We start from the raw sequence: 25,981 nt of genomic DNA, 5'->3' as shown, positions 1-25,981 counted from the left end.
GAGATCAGAAGTTATGCGAGAACTGTTGTGTATCTCCTCACCTCTATTACAACACTCCAGAACCATCTCCTCGCCACTATTACAGCACACTAGCAAAATAGCAACAAACATCAATCATCAAACGGTTTCCAGTTTCCTTACCAGTGCAAATCAGTTACCGTTGTTTTGACTCATATTTCGAATACTTAAGGCCAGCAGTGACTTCAAATACATCTAATAGTCATAAATTATCTGATATTTGTGAAAATTTTAAATTCTTCGCAAACTCTAACTATTATCTGTTAGATGTGCCAGGAAAAATGTTTATTTAAACTTGTTCCATATTGGGAAGGGGACAACATTTTGATTCAAATACCGAACACTGTGTTCATTGTGTCTCATATTACGAACACCTTGATTCAAATTCTGAACAGCACGAATAAATCGTATTCCAATGAATGATTCCGCAAACAAATTTATCTGAGCTAGTTTTACTATCCTCGAACTAGAGAAACGCTACTTCCGAGGTATAAAATAAATTGGAAGACATAAAATTGAATTGCAATCGAGTGTCATTTGCAAATAATTTGATGACATATTTCAGTGAAAGATTTCAACCGAATCGCCATACAAAATCCGAGTGTTCGAAATATGAGTCTGTTTGGAATTTTAGACAAAACGGTATGTGACAGCTGCGGTTGCTTTTCATTGAACCGTAAAATGGAAAGTTTTCTTTTCCTGTGAAAAACCAAATGGGATCACTGCAGACTCTTTAAAGTTAAACATCTCAGAATCCAAAGATGGCTGGCACAATGGCCGACTTGTGCCCCTACTCACGTTTTCAAAGGCACTAAACTAGAGAAATAGTTGGAGAACGTTTCTGATCTTCTTATTTTAAGCTTTCTGCTAGTGCACAAAGCCAAAATAAAAAGTGCACAGTTGTTGGATGCTTAATTCGCGAGATTTGTGCCTTTAAAGTTTTAGTGCAATCTTAGAAGTTGATTCAAAACTGTTTCACCTTAAAGAATTTATAAACATTTCCTGAAATTAGTCAGGAATATTTGCTTGAGTTATTCCTGGAAAAAACTTAGGAAATATTTTGGTGGAATTCCTTAAGAAGCCACTTGTGAGATTTCTTGACGGATCCACCGGCCACTTTCTCTGGCTACACCCATGGACTCAACACAAATTAACTGTCTAATTGGCTCCCATCCGAAATTGGCACGAGATCAGATCGCGTCCAGAAAATTCCGTAATCATGTTTGCTTTGCCCCTCCGGTCGATGATGAAGTTATTTTTAGCACACGTGTCCGAGGTGTCACGCGATCAATGTGTGTTATTTGAAAGCAGACACCACCTCCCTGAGCTAAGGTGCGGTTGTCTACCTTGTCCCCATACCAAATCGACGATGTGACGGAAACCGCACAGACGGGCTAGAGGTGTTTATCTTCGGGGAGAAATATTATCATGTTCTAGAAGAAAAATTACTATCTCTAATTCATACAATTCAATTAATCGCTAATTCCATTAAAGTCAATTATTCATTGGAATTTTTTTTGATTATTCAATATTTTTATTGCTAGTTTTTAATTATTAATTGTTTTTTTTTTCATCGATTCATCGGTTGCTTATGTCCAATTATTTTATTGGGTACATTTTGATACAACACTCTGTAACTCTTCTTTAAATGCTTGATAATTTGGCTGCCATTTATCTTCCGATACGATACTCAGTGCGATTCAGTGCGACATTGTTGGTTGACCGCTAATTGGTGCTCATTGAAGCGAGATGTGGTTACGTCGATTAGACGGGAAGGTAACAAGTCTATCTTGGAAAATGCGCGTGTTTGATCTGAGCGGGGATCAATTTTCATTAGCTTGTGGTAATGCACAGCGTTGTTATATCAGTTTCGATTGATTAACTTCTTCGACCTCGCATATACGATGATTAGGGGTATAATGAGCACTTTAAGCAACACATTTGTTCCTGAATTCAATCTTTGTATTATACATTTCGTACATTTACTGCAATAAAACCATAAGTTTGGTTTTAAATGTTTGTATTGAGATTTTGGTTGGCAAACATAGCTTGAAGCACCATTGCATACATTAAACTCATTGATAAGCTTACCAGTTTTGCCTGATGCGAAATAATGTAATTAATGATTTATTTCTCTTTCCTTCCAGATTTTCGGCCGTAAAAATCCTAGAACTCCGAGTGTGAATAACTTATCGTAACCCTTCTGGGAAAGACGTTCAACAAAAACCGAGACTTATCGTGACCAACCGCCACTAATTGGCCCGAATTGGAGGCCAGATTTGAGTTAATGAAAACGAACCTACGGTGGTTAAGTGCGCCAGCAGCAAAATAAGAAAAAGTTCGCGTCGGAAATTGAACCAAAGCAGAAGTTAATTACATCGTTTCCACCAGAGCCAGAACTCCAAGAACCGGGTCGTGTATAAAGCAAAAAAAAAAACGTTATAATCAAAAGAAAATATCATCGTCGGGGCTGCTGTTCTTGTTTTTCCTGATAGCTGCCACCCCTCCCCCAAACACTCAAAGGAAACAAAATGAGGAAAATGATCAAACACGTGCTTTCCCAGCGGGCAAAAATGAAATAAACGCGTAAATAAAACACAAACCTCTCAATAAAGGCAAAAAAAATCGATCCATTGGATGCGTACCACTCAAAACGGCGCGGTGCGATATCTTCAGGCGGCAAAAATAACGGACGGTGGTTAGTGTTATTATTAAATATTAAAGCACCTCTTGGATGGGCGTAAATTAGAAGAGGATGGCGAGGAGGGAGAACCGTTCGAAACGAGAAAGGACGCACCAAGGGGTATTTGGGCGATCTAGCTGGTCAGAAGTGTTTCGAGACATTTTTCACATTCTTCATGTGCAGTTTGTAGCTGAGCACGTTTTAAACGGTATTTTGATGTTACATGCGTAACACTTCTCCAGTACTTCAGTAATTAACTCAGGTAATTCTGCATAACTGTTTTCTTTAGCATTTTACCCAGGGATTCCTACAGGTCTTTCTCCAGAGACTCCTCTAGGGATTACTCTAGGAAAATGTTTGTAGGAAGTTCTGTAGAGATTTCCCCATAAATTTCTTCATGAATTTCTCAAAGAATTATTTTAGAAAAATATTTAAATGATTTCCTTTGAAAATTGCTCCAAGGATTTATTCAGAAATTCATCCAGAGATTACTTCTCCTGAAAGAATTTCTCCAGAGATTTAACCGGAGATACCTCAAGGGATTACTTTAGGTTCTTTTTCTAGAGGTTCCTTCAGGGATTGCTCTAGGAATTCCTCCAGGAAATTATCCACAGGTTTCATAAAAAAATCAGTAAAGGAGTTCCTGGAGGAATTTAAAGAAAAATTTGAAAAGAAAACTCTGAACAAATCTTAGTGAAGTTCATGATAAAATCCCTGAAGGAAATTCTAGAGGAATTTTTAAAGGCCCAGAATTAATGTCTAGAGGTATTTAAAAGGAAACCCCGATGGATTACTTAGGGTATTTTCTGATGAAATCCCTTAAGGAATTCATGAGGGAATCTATGCATAAATTTTTAGAAACATTCTTGTAGGAATTCCTGGTGGACTTTTTGGAACGAATCTCTGCAGAAATTATAAGGCGAATCCCTGTAAAATTACCTGGGAAAAATCCTGTAGTGATGCGTCTGGTGGTATCGCTGGGGGAAATTCTGAAGAAAACTCTTTGGGAATTCCTATAAGAATTCGTGAAGTCATTTCTTGTAGAATCCTTGGAGCGATCCCTGAAGAATTCTCAGGAATCATTCCAAAAGCAATCTCGAGATGACTACCTGAGGAAATCCCTGCAAGTATCCATGAAGGAAACGTGGACTTCGTGACCGTGCGTCAGATATTTAAACGCATCATTCCATGGGGTGTGGGTTCGATTCAGTCTTTGAAACTTTTCGTTAGAAATGTTCTTCCACTGGCTCATTCTTGTCCGTTTTCTAGTGTTATCTTCAGGCTGCCACGCTGTTGTATTTCATACAGTTGTGATTTATATGCCACCATGTTTCAATAAAGATATCTATCGACACCAAACCAAAATATATTCAACAAGAATCTTCTTAAAACATATTCAACAGTTTTTGTTTGGCCCTTTATAATGTGGTAAAATCAACCCATGTACGTAGAAGTCAATCCTTTAGAAGTACACTCTATAAAATGCTGTAATTAGTATAAATATAGTTAAATATATTATACTATTCCAGTTCAATTAATTTTCTAGTGAATTGGGGATCCCTTTAAATTTAAAGGAAATTAATTCCACTGGGTATCCCTAGTTAAGTGTTTATTAAAGTGAACTATTTCCCTTACACACACCGAAATACTTTTTTCTTTTTGTTTTATTGTCAGTTTTTTTTTTTGTTTTTAAGTGTAGATGAGCCTTTTTGGTGTGGGGATAAGCGGTGGGTAAAAAAATAATTGCACTAAGTAGTGGGCATGAAACTTTTACTTTTGTTTTGCAGTTATCTCAGGAGCCTGTCATTTTAGAAAGATGGTGTCTTCGGCATAGTTCTTCAGTAGCTCAAATGCTATCATTATTTTATCCAATCTAGAATTTTAAGACTTAAATAAGATGGATGGCATTTGGGCTACTGAACAACTCTGCCGAAGATGCCATCTTTCTGCAATTTTGCAAAGTTATTGTTATATAAGGACTGTTCATTTTATAAAGTGGACACCTTGTGCATGCTGTATCTTTCTTATTAATCAATGAAATTTCAATCGGTTTTTTGCACATCGTTCGTTTAGTATTGTACAATGTTGTGATAATAAAAATTCTCCAAAATAATTAAATTTTACACGAATATGGAACAACGATTAGATCGGTCGATTTTTTGAGGTTATCAAAATCAATGATTGTAAGAAATTGGCTGGAAAATTCGATAATTTATATTTTCTATTTTCAAAAAAGGCTTGTTCTTTGAAAGCATCATCAATCAGAAGCCTGATGGAAAAAATCAAGTTATTTTTGGAGCAACAATTTTACAGATATAATAAAATCAATTTTCCCGTATATTTTTAAAGAAATTTTTTTTAAATTTAATGGGAATTGATATGAGTAGATTTTTTTGTGTAAAAGTACGTCCTGACGGAAGTCCTAATATAGTGATAATATGAAAAATAACTTACGCCTTCATAGAGTTACTTAGTAAGTCCTCACGTCACATTCAAAGCACAACAGAAACACAATTGTTTTATTCTTAGAAGACCTATCAAAGTACATTGACAATCATCAAAATTGGCAACACTGCTGTAATAATATTTTCCACATATTATTTTCATAATATGTTATTCTGAGATTAACAATTGAAAAATTCGGAGAAAACTGTTCACAATTTGCTGCAGATCGATAAAAAATGATTTTAAAAGTATGAGACTTTTTAGTAAAACGATCATAAACAGTAAAATTTATACTTAAGACTGTAGTTTAATCTCACGATTTAGCTTTCGTTTATACTAATATAGCTTCTTTAGTAATCCAAACTAGTTTTGAACACGCTTTTTACTTTTCTCTTTTGCTGGGAGTGAAAGGATGGTGTATCAGCAAATTTGGCCATAAATGGGTAAATCACTTAAAGTTACCTAATGTCATAGAATGGTGGAATATAATTGATATTTTTAAAGCTTTACTTTTAGTAGAATAGTAAAGGATACAAACATACAATTTGTTCATAAAAATAAGGATTTTTGTTTTGCGAAAAATAATGTTAAACTTTGACGGACAGCTTTTTTTAAGAGTTTTTGGAAAAACTATTTAGCTCTTCAACCAAAAGCATTTTCAAAGATTTTATATTTTCATAGCATTTTAGAATAATAGGTCAACGATACACAGAAAACCGATTACGATTTTATCAATAAATAAAAAAGATATAGCATAAACAAAGTGTCCACTTTATAAAATGAACAGTCCTTAGTTATTTGTAAAGCAAATCTCCCATGCTCACTGGCGTCAACCAGTGTCACAATTTAAAATTATCTACCTCAATCCTAATTAGGAACTACTGTTTATTGTTTTGGTACATGTATGGACCAGAGTGGCCAATGCTTGGTCCTTCCAAATGATGGTCATCTAACAGATTTCGCTCTAGAGAAGAACGGTTTTGAATTTTCAACTATTTCAATTACTAATATATTGACGGAAGTAATGTTTGGTAAATTTATGAGTCCACCTGAATCAGGTGACCTGATTTTTTATTGATTCTCCTGGAAATCGGCAAAAATTGTCATCGTCGGTCTGCAAACCACCCGAGCAGAAGAGAATAACTACTGAATACCAAATTAAGGTATTCCATACTAGATAATTTCCAATACTTACAACCTGAATGAGGTATGAATGAGCCCTGCATAAGAGGTAAAATACCTCAAATAATACCTTCTGCATATCCTACAAATACCAAGCTGATAATTAGATAAGGTATTGTAATACCTAGTTGTTTTTAAAAGTGATCTACCTAGATTGTCTATATATCTCTTTTTCTTTAATCGGTGATTCGAGGTCATAGTATTTCTTATAACTTATGCAGTAATTGTAGGCACTATTTGAAGAGAAAAGTTAAATATGTGTTACTGTTTGGCATAGATTTAAAAAACCATTTAAAAAAATCTTAAGCCTCAGACTGAATACTGTTCAACATAAAATCAACTGTTCGAAGTACATTAACCTTAACAGATAAAGGTGATTAATTGTTTTGAATGTGAGGCGAACTGTGATCCTCTATGCGGGAAGCTAATCCCAAGTTCCATTCATTTAAGCTCTGTGCAACTTGGATGCCCTGGTTAATCACGTAATGCTTTAAAACAAGGGATAGTCCATACTTCCCTTAATAAAAGGATGTTTAGATAGATCGAACTATGAAGAGAAATTTGCCTCATATGTGACAATGGCATTGTGACATGTGGAGACATCCAGTTACAGAAATATCGGCTTATGAAGAGCGCGATGTGTAATAATTTGAAGGGATTGTAAAATCCATCGAGTTATAGAGTATCGAGTTGTGGAGAGTCGACTCTAAATGGAGAGGACGAAATGGAAGTTGCACGTCAATCCACCATTTCAATACCATCCGTTACGGTACGGTACCCCCCACAAAAAAAGAAAAAAAAACTACCAAAAAATTGGTGGTATGTAACGAAACAATCAACAGTCAAGATTGTTTATGAATTCACAGAAAAAATTGAAAAAAAAAAAAACTAGAAATTAACTTCGAATTTAAATTGCCCTTATCTGATACGTGGCAGAAGTTAATGTGTTCTGAACTATTATAAAAATCACTGATATGAATGTCCATATATTATATACTCCATTATTAAATGGAATGGCAGCGAGATTTGTTTGACATATTTTCATCAGATTTATTTTTTATTTATAAAAAGTGCTTTCATCTAACCTCTGAATAAACATAGCCTTTCGTCAATTGTTAGCACACATAGGGGATTAAAACTTTTCCGCCAATTTTCAACAGAAATGGAAAATGAATTGTATGCGTTTGAGTTTTTCGTTGGTATGTTGAATCCTTTCAGATCGTGTTTCCTCGTCATCGAAACGTAAATGTTTGAACGTATCTTTAAAGCGATTTTTTTTGTATTTTTTGCCATCGCAAAGCTGTAAAAATCGACTTTTCAATTGCACAGTTGATTAATGATCATGTTATAGGCCAGGCATTGTAGGATTCGCTCTCATATGATTTTGAAGTACGATCAAGCAAGCGAAGAAAAACATTCCATCTGTTGCGGTCCATGATCGACAATGTATCGCAAGTTGTAACAAGTCTGATAAACAGAAGCAGCTAACGAGAGCCCCAAAGAGAGAGCAATCATAGAGTCCATTTTTCACGCTTGTTTACCATTGGGAGTAGGTGTTTTACTTTCTTGGCACGATAAACAATCCTCGAACTCACGATAGCTATAGTGTCACCCAGGTTTGGAGCTTGTTTAGTAGGTTTTATCTTTCCCTGTTATCCCCCGATCTGTTCATAGTTATAGCAGTACACGATACACAGTCTCTCATAATGTGCTGCATATAGCCGTAGCGGTAAACGCGCAGCTATTCAGCAAGACCAAGCTGAGGGTCGTGGGTTTGAATCCCACCGGTCGAGGATCTTTTCGGGTTGGAAATTTTCTCGACTTCCCAGGGCATAGAGTATCTTCGTACCTGCCACACGATATACACATGCAAAAATGGTCATTGGCATAGTAAGCTCTCAGTTAATAAATGTGTAAGTGCTCATAAGAACACTAAGCTGAGAAGCAGGCTCTGTCCCAGTGGGGACGTAACGCCAGAAAAGAAGAAAGAAGATTACGATAGTTACAGAGAGCGAAACGTGAGAGATTCTCTAGATTTTCTCAGGATTCAATCCCTGTATAGGCAATTCCCACCTAAGAAATCTTGCTGTTATAAGGATTTAAAGTTTTGAAGTTTACACGTACACGACGAAACATGTGTCAAATGTACCAATTAAAATTGAAACTGCGAAAGGAAACCACGTGCTCCGGTGGGTATCGAGCCTACGACTCGGGGGTTATCGAGTTCAGTTCGCCTTAGAGCGTCGGGGTATCTCAAGGGGTTCCGCAGCTTGTAGGTTGAAGCGCCCATCTAGCGAATAGGGAGTCGTGGGTTCGATCCCCACTGGAGCACGTGGTTTCTTTTCGCAGTTTCAATTTCAATTTGTACATTTGACACGTGTTTCGTCGTGTACATGTAAACTACAAAATGTTAAAACCTTATAACAGCGACTATTCAACCTAGTAGCGATGTCCACATATTTTTAACCTTTAGCTCTCTTAAGCTCCACATTTCAGTTTTTGTCACTAGTTTCCAACCAAAGTTTTTGGCATTTGCATAACATTCTCCTTCCAAATTAGTACATCTTACTACTTCATCCAATGTTTCATTAGATAAAAATATCTGAAACACTGCTTTCACGGATCTTATGGTAAGACAATGATTGGCTGGTCCTACCGCAGAATCGTCAAACTTACCGTTTGATTCACGAGTGTCTCAATTGACCAAAACATTTCATTTTTCTCAACGTAATCATCCATTGATTCACTAAACATAGAAATATATGAATAATATTTTTGTCCAAAATACGAAAATAGTTGACAAACCGTTCCGATTCGTCGTCAGTTTCGTCTAAGCAACTGTCCAGATCAGAAATGACTCCATCCGATAAGTTGTCACTGTCTTCATCGCTAAATTCATCAAATTCACCAACTTCTTCATCACTGCTCATTTTTTGAATTCACAATGAAATGAGCTTCTCAGTTGAGTTGATTTACAATCACTTTACCTATACATACATACTGATCTAGCCATCCCGATAACATTGAAGACATATTGAGCTTAGTGACATTTGAACCCATGAGCACTGGCATACTTACGCTCGTCACACAGTTTGTCCTCTAAGAAACTTGCACACGATTTGCAGACTCATAGCTAGGGGGGGGGGGGTGCGGTAAGTGCAGTCCGCACCGGGCCCCGAGTGCATAAGGGGCCCCCAAATCATGGTAAGAATTTCAATTAATACCATTAATTGAATATTATGAATTTATTATTATTCTTAACACGTTAACTCACAAGAGGATAAAAAATCAGTTGATCGGCAATGTGTAGGGGCCCCATGATGAATGGTATTAGTGATTAGAGTAACCTTTATACGTATTAAAAATTCATTCTCGATAACTCGATCAAATGTTGAAATTCAGACGAATCTACCTAAATGTTTGGGCCCATAACCATATCTGAAACTGTTTTTGAGGTACCTATTTTACAGACAATATTCTTAAACAAACCAAATTGCATTTTAATTATAATTAAAAAAAAAATCATTTATCATCTTCGGGACATGGTTTGTAAACATTCAAGGCCGATCTCATTTTAGATGCTTAGTCTCTATTTTTAACGGAAGGTCTTGAATGTTTCTATTTTGAGCAAAATGGTCTCTAAAGTCACTTATTTATTTGTTCTGCTTGCAGTGAATCCTGCTTCAAGTGGTTCCAGAGAGACTTTCAAATAATTTTCTTCTAGGTTATTCAGGGATTTTATTCTACTCCTCGAAGAAAAGCTTTAGGAATACTTCTAGTGATTTCTAAAAAGATCTCTACAGATATACTTCTGGGATCTTCTTGAGAAATTTATCTATTGATCCACAACCATGTCTCCCTAAAAATCTTCAGCGTTGTATCAAGGAATGACTATAGAAATTTCTTCATAATTTGCTCAAAACTCATTTGGGGTTTTTTTCACGAAGATCCAACAGATTTCCTACGCCAGTTTCTCCAGTTATACTCTCAGAAATGTTTATTTGGATTCCATCAAGGATTCATCCACATTCACCCTGGGAATCGCTACTTAAAGTCCTGCAGGGATTATACGAGGAAATACATTCAATACTCTTCCAGGTATCCCACCTAAAATTTGACCTGGGATTTTTCATAAAGCTTCTTCAGAAATTTATCTAAAAATTTCTCCAACAATTCATGCGAAATTACTCATGCAATACTTCCAATCAATTTCTCGTGTATTTTTCAAGTCAAATCATCATGGCTTTATCATAAGTTCATCTGAGGTTCCACACCAGCTAATACTACAGTAAATATTCTATTAACTCCAATCATATCAGCAATTTATGTACTAAATCCTTCAATACTTCCTTAAAAGCTCAGGAGGTCTTTCATAAAACTTCGTGTGAGTTCATCAAAGGCTACAGATATCTTAAACGGCATTCTTATTAAGTTCGTGCAAATCACAATTCCTGACGAAATCTTTGCTATTCATTTTATAATTTATCTGAACCAAACTGTGGGCAAATTTTCTGATTTCTTAGGCATTTCTTTTTACCAGGAGTTTCGAAACCAATCCCGACTCAAAAACACATTTTTTTTTTCTAAATGTTAATGTAGAATATTAAATCCATTAAAGCTGTAAATGAATCATTGCTTTCCAGAGCTACTTCGCCAGCTAACATTTCCACTTCCATAGGAATTCACTGGAAGTCCCCTCTATAATTTTCAGAGAAATAATGTATATCTGAACAAGAAATAAGCAAAGAAGAACTGTAGTCACATTAATTGGCATTTGCTGCATTAAACTACAGTCCACTATCCCCAACTCGAATTCTATAACTCGATATATTTTATAACTCGATGGATTTTTCGGTCCCTTCAAATTTCCATACACCGTGCTCTACATAAGTCGTTATTTCCATAACTCGATATCTCCACTAGTCGATGTCAAGGGAGAGGTAAATTTATGTCCATAACTCTATATCTATTTAAAAATTCTTCTAGTTCAGAGAAACTTGAACTTATTCTTGTTAGGAGGTGAATAAATACTAACAAGTTGTAGATAAAGTTCAACCACATGAATATAAAAAAAAAACTCATTAACAGTGAGCTAATAATATATATTATAAACTAAATAGGAAGCACATAGGCACCTTGTTTATTAGTTTAGAAGTGTGAGAAGACATGCAACTTAAATATTTATTTTTATTGGAAAATATAAAACCTATGACTTATGAAATCGTGTGAATAAGTTTGAAATATTAAGGTTTATAATTTGGTGCTTAATTGCTTGTATATTTAATTAAGTGCAATATTCAACCAGAACTGTTCAAGTGTCATATGCAGAAGATAATTTCAAAATCTTAACAAATTGTAGAAAAATGACTTTTGACCAGCTAGACACGCCAAATACCCCTCAGTGGGACCGTTGCACGAGGTGCGATAATCGAATTTTTTTTCTCTCCAAAAGTAGACAAACCGACAATCGAGAAGCGCCGCCACCGTCGGCAAAATAAATAGAATCACAAGGAAAAGTTGTTTGTGAGAAGACGCCACGTGTCTCAAAGGGGACGACATTGGACGATGGCGATGGAGGTGATCTCAGTGTAACAAGTTAAAAACAGGTGTTCCGTTGCTTTCCGTCTGGGGAGTGTTACATTCCGGTTGAAGAAGGTCAACAATTCGGAAGTGGTACAGAATTGATACGGATTTCGTTGAATGCGTGTTGGGCGGCTCAAACGGAAGTGGTAACGAGTAAAAGGCTGGATAGTGTAGTACTTACATGTGTTCTTTCGTATTCGGCCCTCCTGTGGAGATAAGTGGGGAAAATAGTGTTCGTTATTCGAAGAACGCCCTCCATGGCAGGAGACCGTCGAGCAGTGGAGAAACTAGCAACTAGATTGCGTGCTCCACAAACGGCAGCGAGCGACACGCCTCAAAGGTAAGTTCTATCGGTAAAGGTGAATTTGTTCCGAGGGATGATAGGTAGGGGTGCTTGGGGAAATATGCACTGTCGGGGCTGAACACCTTGTCAATTTATTTGAGATAAGCAACTTTCCAGTGAAAAATGCTACGCAGATTCATGGAACGTGTTAAATTGTTTACATATTTGATACATTTGGCTGGAATACCCTCAATGTGATTTTTGAAAGTTTATTTTTTATCTAGCATGAGCCCTAGATACTTAAATTCATCGAATTTATTGGAACCCCTCTCATCGTGACAATATGTCTACTTGCTGGTTTCGAATGAAGAGCATTTTGTTTATGTGAGAATATTATTAGCTAAGTTTTGGAAGCATTAGCAGAAATCTTCCATTTTTGCAGGTATGAGGTAGGGTGGAGAATCACTTGGGCACTTCCATGATTCACTTCGGCATGGGGGGTTTTTCTCGACCGAATTGTCTAAAACTTTGCAATAAGCAGCGCATCTATACGACGCATATTGTGGCCAAATATGAGCTCTGTAGTTTTCAAAAACCCTCACTGCCGAAGTGAATCATAAGTGCCAAGAATAGGATCCGGGTCCCTATTTACATCCAAACATTTTTGCAATCTAATACAGATGACACGCAAGCTTTGTCCTTTGGCGGAGAAGCCTGTGTCATCAGCAAACAAAGATTTTTGACATCCCTAGGATATCTCAGATAAGTCAGATTTGAAAATATAGTATAATAATGGCCCCAAAATGATGCTTTGAGGAACACCAGCTCGTACAGGAAGTGTTTCAGACTTGAAGTTCTTAATTTCTTAATTGGCGCATTTTACTCCAGGTCCCCCTACAACAAGGACTTCAATGGCAAGTTCAATGTCAGCCAAGTGTCAAGTGCTGATGACGACTCGAATTTGATGCACGCAAAAGGCGCTTCCGATCAATCATTGATAAAAACCGTTTGACTTTTCATCGGCTTTCATCACGATTTGGGGCGTGAATTTATTGATTTTGGCTGCTTCATCGTGGTTTTGTGATGGACACAAAAAGAGGTACTCACCTTCGTACACTTATTCTCTCTGCTCTTGGAAGTTTTCTTAAAAACTACCTAAAGCATGCTTTTCAGTGCTAACATTAAAAACAGTGCTACTAAAACAGTACTTTTCAGTACTATTTTCTACTATTGATCCCTTTACGATCCTTGTTTGGACCCGTGCCTTCGATTTTTCGATGGACCCGTTGGCGAAAGCTAGCGGTGGTAATCAGTGTTGGGAAACTCGTGAGTACTCACTGAAAACTGAAAACTCACTCGCGAGTATGAGTTGTACAGCTTGAACTCTCGCGTGAGTATACTCAGGCGTGAGTTTCAGCTGTACAACTCATACTCGTGAGTGAGTTTTAGACTAACACTTACTCACTTGTGAGTAATTTTACTCACTTGAAGTATTGTAAATATTCAAAAAGCTTGCAAATGGCCCAAATAAATCATAAGTAATATGTAAGGCTATCCTTAGGGCGTTCTTAATCAAATGGTAAGATGAAATTTTCATTCTAGGAACTATTTGATGGACCCAAAACCTTGTTTTAATATGAATTCTTACCACAAGCTGTAATTTATTTTGGGCATTGCGCTCCGTATGTTGTGTCGTAAACGCCTTTACAGTACATTACACACTGCTCGAATCAAACATAGAAGAGTGCATGCTGACGTCATGAAAAATTCTCCTTCTCTGTCCCTCTTTTATCACGCTCAATTGACTGTCTTGCTCTTTGACACTCACTGCTAAAATTGTTTGGATTTTTTTATATGGACTTCACATTCACTGCTGGAATTGTTGACATTTTTTTATATGGAGTTTCAAGGTTATGTCAGGCGTGCAACGATCTATATATCGTTGTCTATCTGTGTCAATGAACCGGTGTTCTAAAAAACATACTAGTCAGGAGTAGTTTACTTTTTTAATTGATGCATACCATATGTGTGATTTCAACGCACCTTGATTTCTGCTTCATTTTATAAACATTCACTACACAGATATGCCATTTCCATTTAAATTTTGCCTAAAATGGTCAAATTCTATATACGCGTAATGGTCTGTTATAATAAAACAAATATATCAAGCGTGTGCTAGAAAAAAGGGTGTAAGTCACATGATCGATTTCTCTTCATCGATCCTCTCTTCTGTAAATAAAGGTGACAAGCTGCAAGTTTGTCAGCATTTTTTCAATTCAAACTCCTAGGCAACGATGCATTCTTGCGTTCTGAGATGAAAACATGCTAACAAAATCGCATCTTGTCACCTTTATTTACAGAAGAGAGGATCGATGAAGGGAAATCGCGACTTACGCCCTTATTCTATCACACGCTTGATATAGGAAATTTGAATGATCTGTTAACCCAAGTTTATACATTTTTGAAATTAACTGGGATTACTGTAATCACGTTCACTCTGTTCAAATGTTTTTGGAAGACACTGTTGTCAAAGAAAAAATATCAACAAACACTTTGTTTACTTCCAAATATTTGTTGCCTTTTTGTCCAACATTGTGAAATAATTGACTGTTTATAAGTAATTAGTACTTAAAACAGTATCTTTTTCGTTGAAATGAGATCATTCCCGTACTCCGATGAAGACAGGTAAAATCTGTTACATAGTTCTTTATACATATGTTATTGAATGTTGACTAATTCACCGTTTCAGAAAAGTGGATTTCAATCCGCTTACAAGCGGCAACCGAAAGAGTGCATTCCTCCCGTACAAACCCACGAATACAGTTCTCACCAATTTGCAGCGCGGGAACACCGAGGCCAACATTCCCAGCGAAATATGTCTGAACTATCATGAGAAAAGCGGCCAAGGGGAAATTACCGAGGAACTGGTCGGAGCGGAGAAATCCGTTGACTAGCCGGACTCCAACCAGTACACGCCCTTGCATTGAGCCTACTACTATGATCAGCTGTCCTCGGCTCAAATCCTGAGCAAGTAAGGTGATTTTCTGTTTTAAAAGGGTGGCCACACAGTCGGGAATTTCGAGATAACCGGGAAAAGTCTGGGAATTTGATGCTAATGTTGCAGGGCTGGTAGCAGGTCTATTCAAAAGCTGGTCTTGAGAAAGTCAATTTTGAACAAAATGGTCTCTAGAGTCACTGCTAGCAAATTCTAGAGGTTCCTGAGAAATCTTCAGACACTGTTACACAACTATTCCACAATTTTTTCAGGAATTTCTTCTCAGTGCTACTTTTTAGCACTGTTCCATAACGATGTAGAACTTTTCAGTCCTTTATCCAAATTCCTCCATCGAATTGAAGCCTTCTTATAATTCTAAATACATCGGATGACACGAATTAGACTTAGGTGAGAAATTCTGAGTGAAAAAGGCAGCGATGCTACTAGAAATAATCCAACTATAAAAACAATTCTCGGAATCGCTAAAAAACGTGTGCAACTCGTTGCAAAACAAGATTTTTTCAGTACTCGTCGTATTTATCCAACTCATCAAGCCTCGTTAAATAAATGTGCTGAAAAAATACTTCATTTTACAGTTTTGAGTGGCCATCCTGGTACAAAATGTTCAAATATTGGATTTTAGCTGCGGAGCGGCTAGTTAATCGCCAGGCAATCGATATGGTCACACCGCTGGTGTTGGCAGCGGCAGGTGGGCAGTGCCTAACTTTCAACAACTGAAAGAGTAATGAAAACGATATTAAATCCAGATACAACCTTCTGCAATTATGTTCATTAGGGTATCAACTAGTGTATTTGTCATTCTGGGCTTATTTGAACGCGAACAATTAGTATACGGAACGAAACAGTGACATAGGATCAATTTTCAATATATTTGAGACGAATATCCCATACAAACTTCAAATCGAATGCGCCAGCTGGTGGAGCAACCAATTGAGTTGAAATTTTAAGAGAACGTTTTTCTTACCCTAAGGCTCATATCTAGGGGGTGTCCCGTTGAGTTTTACAACTTTTTTGTTTAGTGGGCACCACGAGATCTTTAGACCAAAGACGTGAAGAAACAGGCTAATCTTTCGCAAGCCGTGTTTGAGAATTTTATTTCGACTTTACTGGTGTTTTAGACCAAAATGTGTGGCGCACAAAATTTGTCAGATTAATTTTACCGAATAATAGGATTGTGTGATAATTTGCACATGGGTGTTTGTACAAAAATCGTTTATAAAATTCGTTACATGTTATCCTATTTGTTATGAGGTGGGATGTGATATTGTGAAATCCTTTTGTTGATATCGTCTTTTCTCACTATTCTAGATCTCTTTTAAGAGATTTGGTCACAATTTCAATACAAGTCTATATTTTTAATAGATGCTCTGAAGGCTCTTTTTTAACCAAAGTGATCCCTATAGTAACTACAGCCACTTCAACGTGATTAGTCCACAGGTTTTTTTTCTCGACATGTCTTCTCAGGTTCCTCGAAGAAAGGTTCGGGAATTGCTCGAGTGATTTTTTCATAGATTTCTTCTAAAATACTTTCAAGGACTTTCCATTTATGGATCACCAGTTCTCCCAGGAATTCGTATAGAAATTCCTCTAGCGATTTTTTAAAGAATTCAGCACCATTGTCAGTAATTTAGCTACTCAAACGGTATATAACTTAACACTGGATACCTTACGTAACGACCCCAAAACCCTTTTACTTTTTTTTTTAGTTTTCTATAACAAACTTGCAGATTACATTTATTTTGCTGAAAATATTTATGGTTTGGCGAAATTACCTCAAAATAAAAAATATATATATATATATATATATATATATATATATATATATATATATATATATATATATATATATATATATATATATATATATATATATATATATATATATATATATATATATATATATATATATAATAGGAGAAATGCAAAAAGAACCGTCAAAAATTAACAGCTAATCGAACACCTATAGAGCAGCCTTGAATTCATCACAACATATCAAATGGGCAAGATGTCAATCGCAAATAAAATGTATGTTTACCAATGTTACCAATATTGCTATTCAAATTTGAATATCAATAACATAAGCGTATTTAGAAAAATTATCTGTATTATTTTTTGTTACTTAAAGAATGAAATTGGTCTGGAATATATTTGAACACAAATAAACTTTTGTCATTATAACTTGTTAATTCATGTTTGAAAACTGACTATAAATTCAGTAATATTTAAACATCCATGCTAAAAAAATGCATATCACAATACACAAGTTGACAACAACTGTTAATACTATGAATCAGTCTTTCACCTAGTATAAAACATACAAATGTACAATCTTATTTTGGTTTGGAATTTGGTTACTCACCATACTCACAAAGAGTAACTTGCTCACTCACCGAGAGTAATGACGTCATACTCACCGCGAGTATTACTCTTTACGTGAGTAATACTCGCAGTGAGTTATGACGTCATACTCTCGCGTGAGTAAGAGTAAGGAATGGGTAACTCACGGTGTGAGTATTACTCGCAAACGAGTACGAGAGTGAGTATTTTTTAACTCGTGAGTACGAGTTTCCCAACACTGGTGGTAATCCTTCTTGGACACCGTCTTGGGAAAAAACCTCTCGAAGGTCACGTCTTCTTTCGTTTATTAACTAAACATGGTATCAACAACAAACAAAAGGAAGGGTGAATCTCTGAATTCACTACTTCCTTCCAAAAAAGTGGGATTTAAAATTGTCACTAAACGTGGCAAGAATGGAAGAAAGGACCGGAATGCGAACTTTCTTCCAAGGGTGAAGAGAATAATTGTATCGAAATGAGCAATCAGTTTGATGCTCTAGACAAATTTTCCGAACACCAAATCGAAGCAGCCTCTAGCCCAGGCTCTTTGATTCAAGTGAGGAAGCAAAGAGTGCCGCCTATCGTGGTCAGTTGTTCCGAATTTGGGGGATTTAGGCAGGAGATCTTGAACTCCATTAGGGGAATCAAGGTATCCTTCCAAATCGCAAAGAAAGGAGACTGTCGCGACGACTCAGCGCCGTCGGTGCCAAAAGTGGGGTCATGGTACGAAAAAATTGTCGCATTGATGCTAAATGCATGATTTGCGGAGGTTCTTCTCACGCCAAGGACGACTGTCCAGTGAAGGGAGATACCACCAAGTTCATATGCTCTAATTGCGGGGCTAATCATAAGTCAAATTTTTGGAATTGCCTTTCACGCAAAAGAGTCGTTGAGGCTCGTGCCAGGCAGATGAAAGATAATATCCGTTACGATAACGGTCGTTTTCGGAATTTGCCTGGTAGAGTATCGAACAATGCTCATTTTTCAGTTAACGATCGCTTGATTAGGAATCATACCTATCAGGAAGATCATAATCATGCTCATTCACAAACCAATTCTAATCCGTCGGGTAGCCGTTCGAATCTTTCAATTTCGAATGTATCTACCCACGGAAAATCCTTTGCCGATATCGTAGCAGGAAATTGGAACTCCTCCCCTATTCGTACGATGAGTACCCATTCTACTTATTTCAAATCAAATGTAAAGACCCTACCGCCACAGGAAACCCCTACTCCACTTCTTCGTCTACCGAAAATTCTAATGGGAAATCATCAGATAACACTGCGGAACACGGTTTTGTCTCAAGAACCAAAATACCGCTATTTACTAAAGGTTGCTGAGTCCATTGCCGTTTTCAGAAATATCATGGCACGTCTAGTTTTTGAGATATTGACTGTTGAAAATGCCAACTTGCATGCAAGTTTTCCAACTTGTACGGTAATTTGTTTGCTCAATAATATTTGTCACAGAATTCAAACTTTATGTATAGAACAATAATTATCAACAAAGTTCATAATATTTTCGATGATAAAATGGTCGGCGTTAAGTCAGAGTGGACCAAGTGACATTTTTGATATTTTGAGTAAAATGGGTTTAAAGTCTAACGCTCTGTAATTTTTGAACTCGTTTAAATTTCGGTTCAATATTTTTACACGTCTTTATGTTACTTTCAAACAATATAATGTGAAGTGATAAACATGAAAAATCATAAGTCAAACCTCTGATAGAACGATTTTTTGATGGACTATGTGTACTTGGTCCACTCTGACTGAACCAAAGACCACCGTTCAGTGAGCTGGTTCACTCTGACTGAACAATTTCTTGAAAAATAACAATCATTTAATGCTTGCATGGTCAAATTGGGTGCATATCTCTAAGATAAATAGATTATCAAGACCCTTTCACACCAGTATCGTAAAATCTTAAATAACCCATATAGTAAATACCAAAATCAGTGGCATTACGATAGCTTGAAAATTAAGGTTTCGCAGGGTCAGGGCGTTGAAGACCTGAAATATTCAAATATGCGTTCAGTCAGAGTGGACCAAGTGAAAATCTTGAGTACCGACCAAAATATGCTGGTCCAATAAGCGGATCGTAGGACATGCCATACATACACCATAGAACTACCGTAAACTTCTATCGGACTCTGAAATTGACTCAAAAAATGCAGTAATCAATCATTTTATTGCTTTTCAACACTTGGTCCGCTCTGTCTGCACAGAATTTGTTGCAATTTCTGACCACCCATCCGAATATGGTAAATGATCAAAAATCAAAATCAAATGCATCGAATCATGTAATATTTATAAATTTCTATTGATGGATAAGTAGAAGAATGATTCGATGTCGAAAAATCTGACAAATCGCCTGAAATGTCTTTCCTTTCCTCGCATTCTTAAGCGTGCTGATCTTTTTTCGGTGTTATGGTAATAAGCACTTGGTCCATTCTGACTGCACACTTTTATCGATTTTTGTTGATCATCCAAAGTAAATTTATTACATATCTCTCGCAGTTTACAGCATTCTTCAAATCTGATCAAAGTGTAATGGAGGTAAAGTAATTTTGCATCTAATTAGAGAATAATCCAATTTTCTCAAGTTTTGTACTTGGTCCCCTCTGACTTAACGGCGACCAAATGTTATTATTTGGTGGTTCAGAAAAGTATTGTATTATGCCATATAAGAGAAACGAAAAATTTTATATGAAGACTGCAAACATGTTGAAAAAAATCGATTTAACCTAAATTTTATCGTAAAATTTCAACTGATTTGTATCTTAATTGAAAGTTTAAGTCCTATTTAGCATGTTTGGTAGATTATATCACAAAAAAGTTTGATAAATCATACTTTAAATTTCATGTAAATATCAATAAAACCAGTGTTTTATACAACTTTGGCGACCTGTAGCTAAAAATTGTGACGTGCTAGAACATTTCTGAGAACGGTATCAGATTCAGCGACACATAATTTGATCCTTGAGACACGCGAAAGTGTCATTTTTTGTTACGCTGTGTAATGTACTCACTTCAAGTGATATGTCTGCATCTGATTTTAATTTTCTAACTGAGCAATTGAATCTAATGATTGATGCAATGTTCAAAGTCACCACTATGACTGAAGCAGTCCAAGTTGGTGTAAAATTTACAAATCAAATTGTTATTGGATTACGTTTTTCTAATGGATCTAAATAATAATTTAAATATTTTAAATTGGAATGCTCGTTCTCTGAATGGTAAAGAGGACAAGCTGTTTAATTTTCTTACGGTTAATAACATGCATATAGCAGTTATTACCGAAACGTATTTAAAACCTGGATCTAAACTCAAAAGAGATCCTAATTTTTTTGTTAATGTAATGATCGACTTGATAGACCATGTGGAGGAGTTGCAATCATCATTCATAGGCGTATAAAACATCAACTGATTTCGTCATTTGAAACTAAAGTTTTTGAAACTTTAGATGTTTCAGTTGAAACACAATTTGGTAAATATACTTTCATAGCTTATTTGCCTTTTCAATACTCTGGACAGCAAGTTAATTTGCTCTAAACTGACTTACGAAAATTGACTCGCAATAAGTCCATTTTTTTGTCATTGGTGACTTCAATGCCAAGCATCGGTCATGGAATAATTCTCAAAGTAATTCCATCAGCAGAATTTTATTTGATATTTCTCATTTTAATATCCTGATGGCCCTACATGTTTTTCCTCTTCTAGAAACCCACCCAGTGAACCACGTATCGTATCGTATAAGGATGTGCGCCAAAAATCTCATATTCATACGTCAAAAATCAGAATCGCACAATATGTCAAATCAAAACGAATAAATGTTAACACAAATTGTATATAATTCTCCACTACGATTCATTGTCGACAAACTTTGTTGACAACAAGCCATGCCGTAAAATAGTATAATCTAGAATCGCATCATGTTGTATAAACTGACAGATCATATATCAATGCAGATTAGCATCAAATGAAATCGCAATAACTTAGCAAAATTTGCCACCCGAAGTCGGTATCTTCTGGCGGTGGGTTTCAAAGAACAACAAAGCGTGTGCGCTGTATATCAAACTCCCTTTGATGTTGGCAAATAATCACACCATATTCATGTAGCGGTCTGTGGTGTAGTGGTATGGTACCGGTTCAGGGATCCAAAGGTCCGGTGTTCGAGTCTCACTGGAAACTTTTTTTTTATTTATATCGGAATTTTGTGGCATCGTATTGCTGACTATGGAAAGTCTGAAAAAGTCGTGCGAAGTGCGTATATGGCCTCCACTTTGGTGTGTATATAGCGTTTTCATGCATTTTATACGAGTGATTTGATTCATATATAATGATGTAAAGCAAAAAATATACCAACCGAAATGTTGACTGGGCATCTACAATTGATTTGGTCTTAATCGTCTAGTGTAGTCACATATGTAGCCAACTGGATACTCACGTTGTCCCGATTAGAGGAGTTCCAATGAATTGGTCAGATGAAGTTAAGTATCCAGGGCCCATGCAAGATAAAAATATAACCTTAAAAAGTCACACTGAAGGCGTAAAATATATAGAATGTCTATATCCATTTATCAACACAAAATCAAAACTATGTCTTAAGAACAAACAACAATTAATTCAACCTGTTCCTCTATAAATTTCTACACTGACTCCTAAAATCATGACAATATTTTCGAGGGGGTATGATGCTTCAGGCCCAATCTGATCCATACTCAGCCATAGTTATTATCCTTCCTACATGGCATTGGCAGCACAAGAATATCCCTCCAAAAGTAACTTTTCATCCTTCGTGGAAGATTTCAGAGACAGAACGTCATTCGCCCCATTCACTACGGAACCTTTTCAACTCACTTCCACATTTTATTACCACGAAGGTTCGGTTTGCCCTGTCAATGTGACGGGGATCGAAATGAGTGATATTTGGAAAACAGACAGTGTCCTTGTTGCTGATGGCACGATTAACCAAATTCGGATTTCCATAAGATTGGTCTAAGTGATTTTGGAAAGGGGTCTAAGCTTTCTGGGAAGCAGAACATTATCAATTAGTTGCCAATGGGACGGGACTTGTCTGGCAGTGATAATTAGTTTCGTGAGCTTCCGAGAAAGTTGGAGGAGGAAAGCAAAGACGGAGCGATGTGCTTGACTGGGACACGTGTTTGGACGACTGCTGGGGTTTTGGCTTCAAGAGGCGTTTCTGGTGCTACTGAGAAACATTTATTAAAGTTTCTCGAATTTGTTAGTGGGACTTATGTGAGTCGATGAGTATGAAGCTGACTCTTGGCAATAAATCATTACTCCTGCAGTGACATATGGATTGAGTTGCTACCCAAGAATTTATCCACTGAATGCAGTAACAAGAAAAGCTTCTTCATTACTAAGGAAAACATGTGATGGGTCTTTATAAGCCAACTATTCTGTCAGTTCATTTCTAGCAATGTAAGAATGGCCTCATCGTATTAGTACCCATACAATGTTCACAAGTTCTTAAGGATATGATCTTCCATGAGTTCTCAATTTTTTTTTTCAGAGGTTTCCTATGACTTTCAGAATAGGCAGAGCTTCCTAAAGGGTTCCGTTTGGAATTGTTAAGATAGCTTTGGGAACATCTGGCAATCTTTGAAGGCTCTTTAAGGAATCTATGAGAACTAATTAAAAACATTTGTAACCATTCGAACTACCAAATAGATTGGAAAAGAAAGCTAAGTTTCCTTAAATACATCTGAGTACATTTATACTCGTAATCATGTCTGATTCCAAAAGGATTCTTCAACCTTGGTTTTCCATAACTAAATGAATATTTCCATGCGGAAGTGTTATTATATAAAATCAACCAAATAGATAACTTTGCAAGATCCCTTCCAGCTTTTGTCCTACTTAATGGTATAATATCTGGTTCAGCTAAAACTCATAAATCGTAATTAGCATCTGCTCACTTTCTGCTTTTCAAAAGCTTTCGAGCGCACACACACTCACTAACTGCCAGCGAATACTCATTTAATCCTTATTTTATAATGGCACTCTGCGCTATCAGTATAACTCAAACAGACCCGTATCACTGTAAATCCGTACTCAACAGCTTTGGACGCTCCAAGTGCCACTCTATTCAACCCACGTGCGCCCATCCAATCCTATGTATGCCAAATTTACGAGGGGACGTGGGGGCCATGCCAAAAAAAATGATTTAAAAAAATTGTTAAACGAATTATTTTGCTTTAAAAGCTGTTTAAAACTGACTTCTGGTGATAAGAACCTTATTCAGATCATTAAATGTAAAAGTTTATCAGAAAATTGTCTCCAATTCCACAAAATAGTATCAAAATAAAGTTTTCTGGGGAAACATCCTCACAAGACTTTTGCTGTGGGTGCCCCACACTTTTGTAAATCCGTCCCTGGTATGGCCCCAGTTATCCCCCACAGTGCGCTCCACTCGAATACAATCCAAATTCTAATAAAGCACCGCTCCGCTTTTTGTAGATGGGACCGAGCGCCGTAGGATTCGCGTCTATCTGAAATTTGATTCATTCCGCACCGCACTGACATACACACTCACACGTGATGCTTTAACCCGAACCCACCCGCCTTTTAAGTTACCTACCCAAATCTCTTTGATCAATTCAACCGGGCGGCGGGAGCCGGAAAGCTGAAACTGACCATTCGATCCTTTGCCTGGCTCTCTGATGGCTAGCCGGCCGGTCAACGGTCGGTGAGCGAAAAGCAATGACCTTATTCCGGTGAAAAGTATATAAATCCTTCCAAGCGTTCAGCCTCGTAGTGCACAGTGGGCAAAATGGAGTTTATAACGTTGCTAAATTTAATTATCTCCCGCTCAACCATTTCTTCAATTTCCTTCACATATTTTGATATCGAGCTTTAACCCGTATCTGCCCAGCGAATAGGAATAAGTGAAAATCGCTATCATTTCAGAAATTTTTGACGGATGGCCTTCGTTTTACAGTCGACTCTCCACATCTCGATGTTCTACATCTCGATATCTCTCCCTATATCGATGATTTCATAAGCCCCTTCAGTCTGCATACATTTTCACTCCCCATATATCGATATCCTACTTATCTTGATATCTCCATATCTCGATGTATTTCTGTTGATTATTTGGTCGGGGTTCTGCCAAACCGCACCAAGTGCCAAAATCTTTATTCCGAGATATTTTACTTTAAAGTATTTTCCTGTATTAGTTTATCGCGGACGATAATTTTAATTTTTTTATCGCTAACATGCGCTTAACAGTATTCAATAAGTACACCGAAATCATATATACTAGTAAATCATCCAAAATTAACGATGTAATTGAATTTCATTGAACAATATGAAGCACTCAGTTCACTCTGGCTGAACAAAAATTGAAAAATATGGTTCTTGGTTCGGTATGGTTGGATGTGTTTCACAGTTTTCAACAACACAAGTAAAATTGGAGACAAATGATGCTTATCATCACCGTGCATGTTGGAATTCATGTCTCAAGTGTTTATGGGAAGGAATCGTATGTATTGAATCAAGGTTCTCACGTGTTCATACATAAATTCTAATGATCGAAGGAAACCATTTCGCTGAATTCGCTCTGGTAAAGCGCACCAAGCTGCTCCCATTTGGTGCACTTTTGCTGATCAACTTCACAGTTCAATACGTGAAGTGTTCACCAGGAATGACCATCATTTCAGATGTACATTGACCTGCTGGTGCAATATAAAAATAACCACAGAATCTAAAAGTTGTTTGATTTCCATCACCACCAGATAGAACATCAGAAAAAAATTTGCATCGGGATTCGAACTCGTGCCTTCTGAGTGGTAATCTAGTGTGCTACCACTAGGTCATCTTCACTTCTTGAAGGAATGATGATAAACTTGAATCAAGTAATGTGCACTTTGTCTGACGGGGTTTTATGGCGAAAATGCCATTTTCCTAACAACTAAAGCGCACCACGTCCATCTGAGTTGTTCACACAGTAACTGATAAAATTATTTCGTTATTATTTAATTACGGCTTCTGTGTGGATTGATAAACGTGTTACATAACAAGCAAATGCAAGTATTTATGGTATGTAAATGCCTTTACTTCATGTCTTAATGTGATTTTCAAATAAACAGTACTTAGTGCGGTGTGGCTGGATAAAATTTCAAAGAAAATAGATCAACGCCACTGAAACAATATTCAATTTTAATAAATCAATTGCTGCCCAATTTCACTGACCTCTGTTTCTATGAGTTGCTTGGAATGGATAAATTGTAAGAATATAGAAGGAAATTGGAAAAACATAGCTTTATATCTGGAAAATGAATTCCCTCTGATGACGTGCGTTGGTTTATGGTTCACTCTGGCTGAACAAAATTACAGTTTTACGTGTCCTTCCAAACAAAATTTATGATCTAAGATTACAAGGGATTGTTCAAACCACTCGATATTTTTAT

At 36.6% G+C, this 25,981-nt stretch overlaps 1 long non-coding RNA gene across 1 annotated transcript in view; it reads left to right on the top strand.

Moving 5' to 3' along the window:
• The window catches only part of LOC110677724, a 28,339-nt gene extending 16,107 nt beyond the window's left edge, over window positions 1-12,232 (top strand). Inside the window, exons 2-3 of the long non-coding RNA XR_002501154.1 lie at window positions 2,166-2,716; window positions 11,781-12,232. This is a non-coding gene — a long non-coding RNA (uncharacterized LOC110677724). The remainder of the gene's footprint in view (window positions 1-2,165; window positions 2,717-11,780) is intronic.
• Window positions 12,233-25,981: the final 13,749 nt, after the last annotated feature.

The sequence above is a fragment of the Aedes aegypti genome, chromosome 3 (genome assembly GCF_002204515.2).
Source record: "Aedes aegypti strain LVP_AGWG chromosome 3, AaegL5.0 Primary Assembly, whole genome shotgun sequence".
Lineage (NCBI taxonomy): Eukaryota > Metazoa > Arthropoda > Insecta > Diptera > Culicidae > Aedes > Aedes aegypti.
Note: the sequence above shows the minus strand (reverse complement) of the source record. Positions and strands in the feature narration are given on the sequence as shown.